The sequence below is a fragment of the Heterocephalus glaber genome, unplaced genomic scaffold (genome assembly GCF_053883595.1).
Source record: "Heterocephalus glaber isolate CG9 unplaced genomic scaffold, H.glaber_assembly_v1.0 deba00000071, whole genome shotgun sequence".
Classification (NCBI taxonomy): Eukaryota; Metazoa; Chordata; class Mammalia; order Rodentia; family Bathyergidae; genus Heterocephalus; species Heterocephalus glaber.
Genome location: NW_028258137.1, coordinates 26,722,340 through 26,731,575, shown reverse-complemented (window position 1 = coordinate 26,731,575; position 9,236 = coordinate 26,722,340). Strand labels below are relative to the sequence as shown.

The window sequence follows — 9,236 nt, the reverse complement described above, 5'->3', positions numbered from 1 at the left end:
ATGTCCAAGAGGGATTGGAGTGGGTGACCACTGAAGCCCTTTGTCAGGAATAATTTAGACAGCAAAATCACAACATGGGTATAATATGGGTCAAGCTACACTCAACCTATAGGATTACAAGTATAGTTACTTAGTTAATATTGATCCAGTAAGGAAGTGAATCACATAACAAGGATACATGGAAGGATCAAAGGCACTTTTGGGAAGGGAGGGAAGTATGGGTACAGATGTTCTGGTCACCCACCTATATGTCTGATGCCACAATCCTGATGTCTTTATTGTTTTGTGCTGACTTCTTTGAAGGCCCAATCATCTCTGATTGCATGTTAATTTCTATCTAACTTAGCTGTCTATAATAATCTCAAGGAAAAAATTTCTCACTACACTTGATCTTAGCCAAAAGGCCGAGAAGCGATAAAAAATTTCTCACTTATACGGGAATGGATATTTGACAAAGTTAATATTTTGGAGGTTATACTTGTTTCATCAATTGTTCCAGTCCTTATAATGTGTTGTTTGTCCTCAACCTTTACTGAGAGTTAATGTGATAGTGAATTGAATAACGGGAAAGTATTTTCTCTCAGATGGTGGTTCAATATATTACATGGTTAGCCCACTGTCTTGAAGTCCAAGTTACTCATTGTGTTAATTAAAGAAAGTAACATGGGAAAGTACTTTTTCATTTGCTTTCAATGTTTACTAAATAATTACTGTTTGCCAAACTTTTTTCCATGACTCTGGTTTATTCATTGTCACCTTCTGGAGACAACCACAGGGCATGCCATCTCTGTAAAAGGCATTTCTTTTTCTTTCCTTTTGAAACATCATTTTATTATCTTTCTCATTTTCTTTTTCTCCCTTCCTCCTAGCTTCTATTTGTAGGCCCTGGATTTGATCCCCCCACACTTTCATCACATCTTTCTTGTTTAGATGGATTTATATGATGCTTCTTATTATGAAAATAGAAGGAAAAATGGAAACAAAGCTTTTGTACATAGGGAGGGGAGGGGGCTTGAGGGGGGAAATGGGATAAAATAAAATAAAATTTCTTTTAAAAAATAAGAGGGAGGCTGGGCTATTTATATGATAACTCAAAGTATTTGTTTACTTTCTTTTTACATTAGCAATTAGAAAATACAGAAGACTTACTTATTGACCCACAGCAGTACATACATTAAGTCTGATTATGGATGTGCTTTTTCCCAGGGCTATTTTTGATTAAATTTACCTTATATTTGTGTCACATTTTACCTGTGTATTAACCTGCAGAATTTCTCATGCTCTTTTGAAGCCAGATGGGGCATAAATCTTAAATAAATAAATAAGTACCAAATATGATAAACAATCACTACCCAGGTTAGCTTATAATCATAAAAATAAATCCTATAAGCATATAAATACATGTGAATTTTGAAATAAAATACCATCTGCTTTTATAGCAAAAAATTACATTAATTTTATATCACATCATGTTATCCTATGGAAATTCAATTCAGTGAGATAAATAACAAACATATCTAAATATGTGGAACTCAAATTATCTTCTTGCTTCTGCCAAATTAAAAAAACTTTTTTTTTTTTTTTTTTTACAATAATGTACACTTAACTGAGTTAGATTTTTGAAAGTCTGGAACTGGCAGATTTCCCCAGAGTTGTATCAGATATCAGAATCAAGGGTTATTAACATTACAAAGAACACTACTGTCCTACAGTGTCCCCTTTATCATTTTGAGCAGCTGCCTCAAGGCAAAGCATTTAACCTTGGGAAACACGATAGAAATTCTGGATAGTCAAAACCTGTCAGTGGATTCCCTCTACTGAGATCTACTGTAAAGTTTCATTTAGCTGCAACACAAGAGAAAGATGAAAACCTTATCATTTGATGTTTATCATTTCCATTCAAAATCCCCCAAATACTTTTACTTATAAACAGCAGTATTCCATTTGCCGGTAGAACATTGTTTATCCCACCGAGAATGTCATTTCAAAGAAAGCCTTCTGAGAAAGGTGTGCTAAATATTTATAAACATAGGTTCACAGATTATTTCTTTCCAGGTGTCTTAGTGCAAGATGGTAAATTTGGCTTTTTTTTTAAAGAATGTTACTCTATTTTCTATTTTGGCAGAAAAAAGCTGTCGTTTGCATGATTACTTGCTAAAGATTAGAAATCAATTAGAAATAGTGCTGGTGACTGAGAGTGGACATGCTTAAAAATGACAGATGGCATTTACCATTGACATAAACCTTTGGAAAAGCAAATTTGGCAAGATTTCTCAAGAGACATGAGACTTTATAGCTTTGATTAAGTAATTTCAGTTCTGGGACTCTGTCTTAGGGAGATACGATTAATTATGATGAGGATGAGAAAGACCACTATTTTATACCATGTGCTATCTGTTTTAATTCTCAAAACAATCCCATGAGCAACACTGCCAGTGAGAAAACTGAGATGCAGAAAGTTTTAGCAGCTTTCTAGGATCTCACAGACAGTAAATGGTGGAGTCAGGTTGACAGAGGGGAAAATCTAACTCCTATCCCGCTAGATGTCAGATGTGCTGAATTTCTGTCCCCTGAAATCAAAGAATGAATTCCAAATGACAAAAGAGGTTAAGAGTAGGAAAGGTTTATTAGGGAACAGGAGTAGCTCCTGAGAGACAGGAGGGGTCCTGGAAGGGGGTTGCCATGAAGGCACTTTGTCAGAGGTAATTTATACAGCAAAGTTACAACGTGGGTACAATGTGGGTTAAGCTGCCATCACTTGTAGGATTACAGGTATAGATGCTTAGCTAATATTGGTCCAATAAGGGAGCAGGTCATGTAGCAAGCGTACCTGGAAAGAACAAAGGCATTTTTGGGAAGGGATGAGTCCAAAGGTTCTTCTGGTCACCCACTTGGACGACTGATGTCTGTCTGGATTTTACTGGAGCACGTGGTGCTTATTCCTTAGAGGGGCATGAAGGTCTGGTCATTGAATCTTTACCTTGAGGCCTGGCCTTCTTCAAATGCACCTCCAGCCACAATTCTGATGTCTTTATTTTTTTTTTCTGCTGAATTCCTTGACAGCCCAGTCCTTCTCTGATTATGTAGTCATTTGTATCTAATTTAGCTGCCTATTGTGGGACCAAAATGACTCCATCTTGGAGCCGTCTCCTTTGTTCTCTCAAATTTGTGCTTAAACTAGGAATTCACCACTTGAAACTCCTGAGTTTATTACCCAACCACCTGTGTGCCCGGGGAAAGAGCGTTCCGGGCACACTATCTGTAGGATAAGCAGTTAATGAGCTGACTGTCCACACAAGATAGATGTGGCCATTAGTCAGTGGGTCTGCTAACGATCAGTATGTAACAACCGGCCGTTAATCTTTGCCCCTTTCTCCCTCACAAAAACCAATACGTAATCCCCTTTGACCCCCAAAGCCTAGCCAACCAAAACCCTACACTTCATATGTATTAAGTATTAACCAATCACCTGGCTACTAATAACCAAAGCTTGTTGTATTCTCAATAAAAACCCTGCTAGTTTGGGACTCGGGGCTCTCAATCTCGATCCGCTGTGTCGGTGACAATTGAGAGTCCCTGCTTAAGCTTGAATAAACGACCCTTGTGTGCTTACATCGGAAACGGCCTCCTGGTGGTCTTTGGGACCTCACAATCTGGGCACAACATTTGGGGGCTCGTCCGGGATCCCAAGACCTTCAGGACTCCCGTACCGGAGGGTCAACGCCGGCTGGTGAGTGTTTTTTGTGTTTGTAAAGTCTGGGCCTATTTTCTGGGAAGGTCGGCAGACGGTCTAGGCGGACGCGCTGCAAGGGCCGCCGACCCGGGATCCTGGAAGACGTTCCGGATTCCGCTGGTGGGGACGGAGTGCCCCAAGAGTACGAGTCAGTGAGACTCCTGGAGGGACGGTGCGGGTCGCTCCCGCGGCACGGCACGAGGCCATCGTCCCATTTGCATTGCCTCCGATCGGGCGGAGGACGGTTTTGTCTCGCCTTGTGTTTTTCTGTTGTGTTTATTTGTCTATTTGTTGTGCTGACTTGGACTGAGACGATGGGACAGACTGTGACTACCCCTCTTTCCCTCATGAAAGATCATTTCAAGGAAGTTAGGGAGAGCGCTCGTAACCTAAGTTTAAAAATTAAAAAGGCTAAGTTCATCACCCTCTGTAGCTCGGAGTGGCCCACCCTTGGGGTAGGATGGCCCCCCGAGGGAACTTTTGATTTGCAAATTATACGCAGAGTTCGTAAAGCCATCCTTCATCCCGACCAGGTACCCTACATTGCCATTTGGGAATTTCTGATCTCTAACCCACCCCCATGGGTTAAGCTTTTTTTGCCTTCACAGCAACAGCAGCCAGAGTTAATCCTGACAGCCAGTAAGAAGACTCCTAGAGGGCGCGATGACGAGAAACAGACCGAAACCGAGCCGACCGCGCCACTCTACCCTGTCCTCCAGGGAGGGACCGAAGAAGATCTTATTTTCCCTCCCCCTTACTCTCTCCCCTCTCTTGCGCAACAGCAGGCTGAAAGAAATGACCCAGTCCCAGCCGGGGCTAGGGAGGAAGAGCCCGCCCCGGGTGCTGGCAACCGTGATGGTCCCGCCAAAAATACTCATCACTGGCGCGCCGCCTCGCCGGCAGGACCAGCAGACTCTGTTTGTCCGCTGCGAGCGATAGGGACCCCTGATGAGCATGGGAACCAGCCTCACCATTACTGGCCCTTTGCTACAAGTGATCTTTATAATTGGCGCCGACAACATGCCAATTTCTCTGATAACCCTAGAGATTTGATTAACCTGTTAGAAACTGTTTTGTTTACCCATCAGCCCACTTGGGATGACTGTCAACAGCTTCTGCAGGTCCTGTTCACCACTGAGGAACGAGAGAGGATCCAGAATGAGGCCAGGAAATTAGTTCCTGGTGACAATGGTCAACCCACCACCAATGCTGACACTATCAACACTTCTTTTCCTCTGTCCCGACCCAACTGGGACTTCAATACGGCGGAAGGTAAGGAGAGGCTTCGGGTCTATCGCCAGACTTTATTGGGAGGTCTCAAAGCAGTGGCAAGGAAGCCCACCAGTTTGGCTAAGGTAGGGGATGTACAACAAAAGTTAGATGAAAGCCCTGCTGCTTTCCTAGAAAGAATTCAGGAAGCTTTTCGTAGGTACACTCCTATGGACCCAGAAGCAATTGAGACAAAGGCAGCTGTGATAATACATTTTGTCAACCAGGCGGCACCAGACATTAAGAGAAAGTTACAGAAAGTAGATAGGTTAGGAAAAAAGAGTATTCAGGACTTAGTGACAGTGGCAGAGAAAGTGTATAACAATAGAGAAACCGCAGAGGAGAAACGAGAAAAAGCTGATGACCGCCAGACCTGAAACTTAGCTCGGATCCTTCTGGCTGCCACTGCGGGAGAACAAAAGGAACGTGAACGTAGACTAAGAAAGATTGCGGTGGAAGGAGAAAACAAAGAGAGACGCAGAGAGCGCCCCCAGTTAGGAAAAAATCAATGTGCTCATTGCAAAGAGTATGGACACTGGGCCAGAGACTGTCCCAAAAAGAAACAACAGGAAGGACGCCCCAAGGCCCCTATCCTGGCCATGGATGAATTAAATGATTAGGGGGGATGGGGTTCGGCACCCCTCCCCTAGCCCAGGGTAACCCTAAAAGTGGAGGGGAGACCTATCGAGTTCCTAGTGGATACAGGGGCTCAACATTCAGTCCTACTTGAACCATGTGGCCATGTTTCTGATAAGACCTCCTGGGTTCAAGGAGCTACAGGCATGAAAAAGTATTCATGGACAACCCAAAGAACAGTAGACTTGGGAGTGGGCCAAGTAACCCACTCATTTATGATTATACCAGACTGCCCCTACCCCTTATTGGGAAGAGACTTACTTACTAAATTAGGGGCTCAAATTCATTTCCAACCCGGGGGCACAAAAGTCCTTAATCAAGAGGGAAGGCCCATTCAGGTACTAACCATAAACCTAGAAGATGAATATCTGCTACATCAGAAGAGGGCCCCTCCTGATCCTGACATGGAACAATGGCTCACCATGTTCCCACAAGCATGGGCGGAGACTGGAGGCATGGGGCTAGCTGCACACAGAGCACCGGTGTTTGTGGAAATAAAACCTGGGGCAGATCCTGTACAAGTTTGCCAATATCCTATGCCCCTAGAGGCCCAGAAGGGAATAACTCCACACATCAGGAGGTTGCTTGCTCAGGGGATTCTTAGGCCTTGTCAATCAGCCTGGAACACCCCCTTGTTGCCAGTGCGAAAACCTCATTCTAATGACTATCGGCCAGTGCAGGATCTCCGGGAAGTGAACAAGAGGGTTATGGACATCCACCCCACAGTGCCTAATCCATACACCCTTTTGAGTTCACTTCCCCCGAGCCATCAATGGTACACAGTCTTGGATCTCAAAGATGCTTTTTTTAGCCTTCCGCTAGCACCCAAAAGCCAACACATCTTTGCATTTGAATGGAGTGACCCAGAACAAGGCCTCAACGGACAGCTGACATGGACCCGATTACCCCAAGGATTCAAAAACTCTCCCACCATCTTCGACGAGGCCCTACATAAAGACCTGGGTGAGTTTCGCCTCCAGAACCCCCAACTAACTCTGTTACAATATGTAGATGATCTCCTCATAGCAGCTGAAACGTGGGAAGACTGCCTAAGTGGAACCAAGAGACTCTTGATAGTCATAGGAGAACTGGGGTACCGGGCGTCCACTAAAAAGGCCCAGATCTGCAAACCCGAGATAAGCTACTTGGGGTACATGCTTAGGGAAGGGCAGAGATGGCTGTCGGATGCTAGAAAAGAGACAGTTCTTAAGATACCCACACCAGATTCTCCTCAGAAAGTCAGAGAGTTCTTGGGATCGGCGGGCTTCTGCCGCCTATGGATACCGGGGTTCGCAGAGCTCGCAAGGCCCCTTTAGGAGGCAACCAAAGACAATCAGGCTTTTCAATGGACAGAAAAGCTACAAAAATCTTTCGATAAAATTAAAACAGCCTTGCTGACGGCACCAGCCTTGGGCTTGCCCGATATTACTAAGCCATTCCACCTTTACATTGATGAAAACAAAGGAGTCGCTAAGGGCGTCCTGGTCCAGCATCTAGGGCCATGGCGCCGCCCAGTGGCATACCTATCAAAAAGACTTGATCCAGTTGCATCAGGATGGCCCCCGTGTCTAAGAATGATTGCAGCAGTGGCTCTAATGGTCAAAGATGCTGACAAGTTGACATTAGGCCAAGAACTGTGCGTGACCACCCCTCACGCTATTGAGGGAGTCCTAAAACAGCCTCCAGATCGATGGCTCAGTAATGCTCGCCTGACCCACTACCAGAGCTTACTCCTAAATCCAACCCGAGTTGTCTTTCAGGCCCCGGCTGCTTTAAACCCAGCCACACTGTTGCCAGACCCAAGCTTGGAGGCTCCGCTTCACGACTGCACAGACATCCTAGCCCAGGTACATGGAATTCGAGCAGATCTGAGCGACCAACCGTGGCCAGATGCAGATGATACCTGGTACACTGATGGGAGCAGCTTTGTTCGTGATGGCCGCAGGTATGCAGGAGCAGCAGTGGTGACAGAGACTGAGGTCATTTGGGCAGAACCATTGCCCACCGGGACCTCAGCACAACAGGCAGAGCTCATAGCTCTGACCAAGGCATTGACTCTAGGACAGGGCCAAAAGTTAAATATATACACAGATAGCCGGTATGCCTTTGCCACTGCACACGTCCATGGGGCCATCTACAAAGAAAGGGGACTCCTGACAGCTGAAGGAAAGACTATTAAAAACAAAGAGGAGATCCTTGCCCTCTTAACAGCCCTCTGGCTACCTAAAAAATTAGCCATTATCCATTGCCCAGGACACCAAAAAGGTGACACTCCAATTGCCAGAGGAAATAATTTAGCTGACCAGACAGCCCGAGAAATAGCCTTAAAGATTAATCTGACACTGGCCACTCAGCTGCCCGATCCGGGAAGTGCAGCCCTACCAGAAAAACCCCAGTACACTGAAGAAGATTTAAATTGGATAAAACAATTACCTATGCCTCAGTGCCTCAACGGGTGGTGGAAATCTTCTGATTGTAAAGTCATCCTGCCTAAAGCGCTGAGAGAACAAGTTCTCTCCAAGATGCACTGGACCACCCACATGGGCACTCGAAAAATGCAAGATCTCCTGAGACATGCTGAAATTAAGATCCGTGATGCTAATTCTAACATTGAACATATTGTTGCTACCTGCAAAGCCTGTCAATTGACAAATGCCACCCACAATAGGGCCAACCCAGGAAATAGGCTGAGGGGAAGCCGACCTGGAGCCTATTGGGAATTGGACTTCACCGAGGTAAAACCTGGAAGGTATGGTTATAAGTACTTGTTAGTTTTTGTAGACACTTTTTCAGGATGGACAGAAGCGTTTCCTACCAAACATGAAACAGTGCGAAGTGTGACTAAGAAACTGCTAGAAGACATCCTGCCAAGGTATGGTTTTCCAGTAATGCTAGGCTCAGATAATGGACCCGCCTTTATTTCCAAGGTGAGTCAAACCCTAGCACAGATATTGGGGATGGATTGGAAATTACATTGTGCATACAGACCCCAAAGTTCAGGACAGGTAGAGAGGATGAATAGAACATTAAAAGAGACCTTAACTAAATTAACCTTAGAGACTGGCGGTGACTGGGTGACTCTCCTTCCCTTTGCCCTCTATAGGGTACGCAATTCACCCTATAAGATGGGATTAACTCCCTTTGAAATTATGTTTGGAATTCCCCCTCCCATTATTCCCAACCTTCAATCAAATGTGCTTGTTAAATTTGATGACCAAAAGTTGTTACTTTCTTTAAAAAGCCTCCAAAGTGTGCATGAGGACATCTGGCCTAAATTAGAAGCCTTATACCAAACTGGACTGCCTCCCGAGCCCCATCGCTATCGACCAGGAGACTGGGTCTTCGTCCGGAGACACCGACAAAAGGATCTTGAGCCCCGTTGGAAAGGACCCTACGTCACAGTCCTGACCACGCCCACCGCTCTCAAGGTCGACGGGGTTGCCTCGTGGGTGCACTACACCCACGTTCGCCCCGCAGATCCTCACGCTGTCCTAGAGGACTTCGTTCCATCATGGCAGGTGTCCAAAGACCAAGACAATCCCCTCAAACTCAAGCTGCATCATCGACGGTCATGATTGTGGTAACTGTACTTTTGACA

General features: G+C 45.1%; 1 pseudogene; it reads right to left on the bottom strand.

The window, feature by feature from the left end:
- Positions 1–298: 298 nt before the first annotated feature.
- Positions 299–416, bottom strand: LOC147830660 (U2 spliceosomal RNA; annotated as a pseudogene).
- Positions 417–9,236: the final 8,820 nt, after the last annotated feature.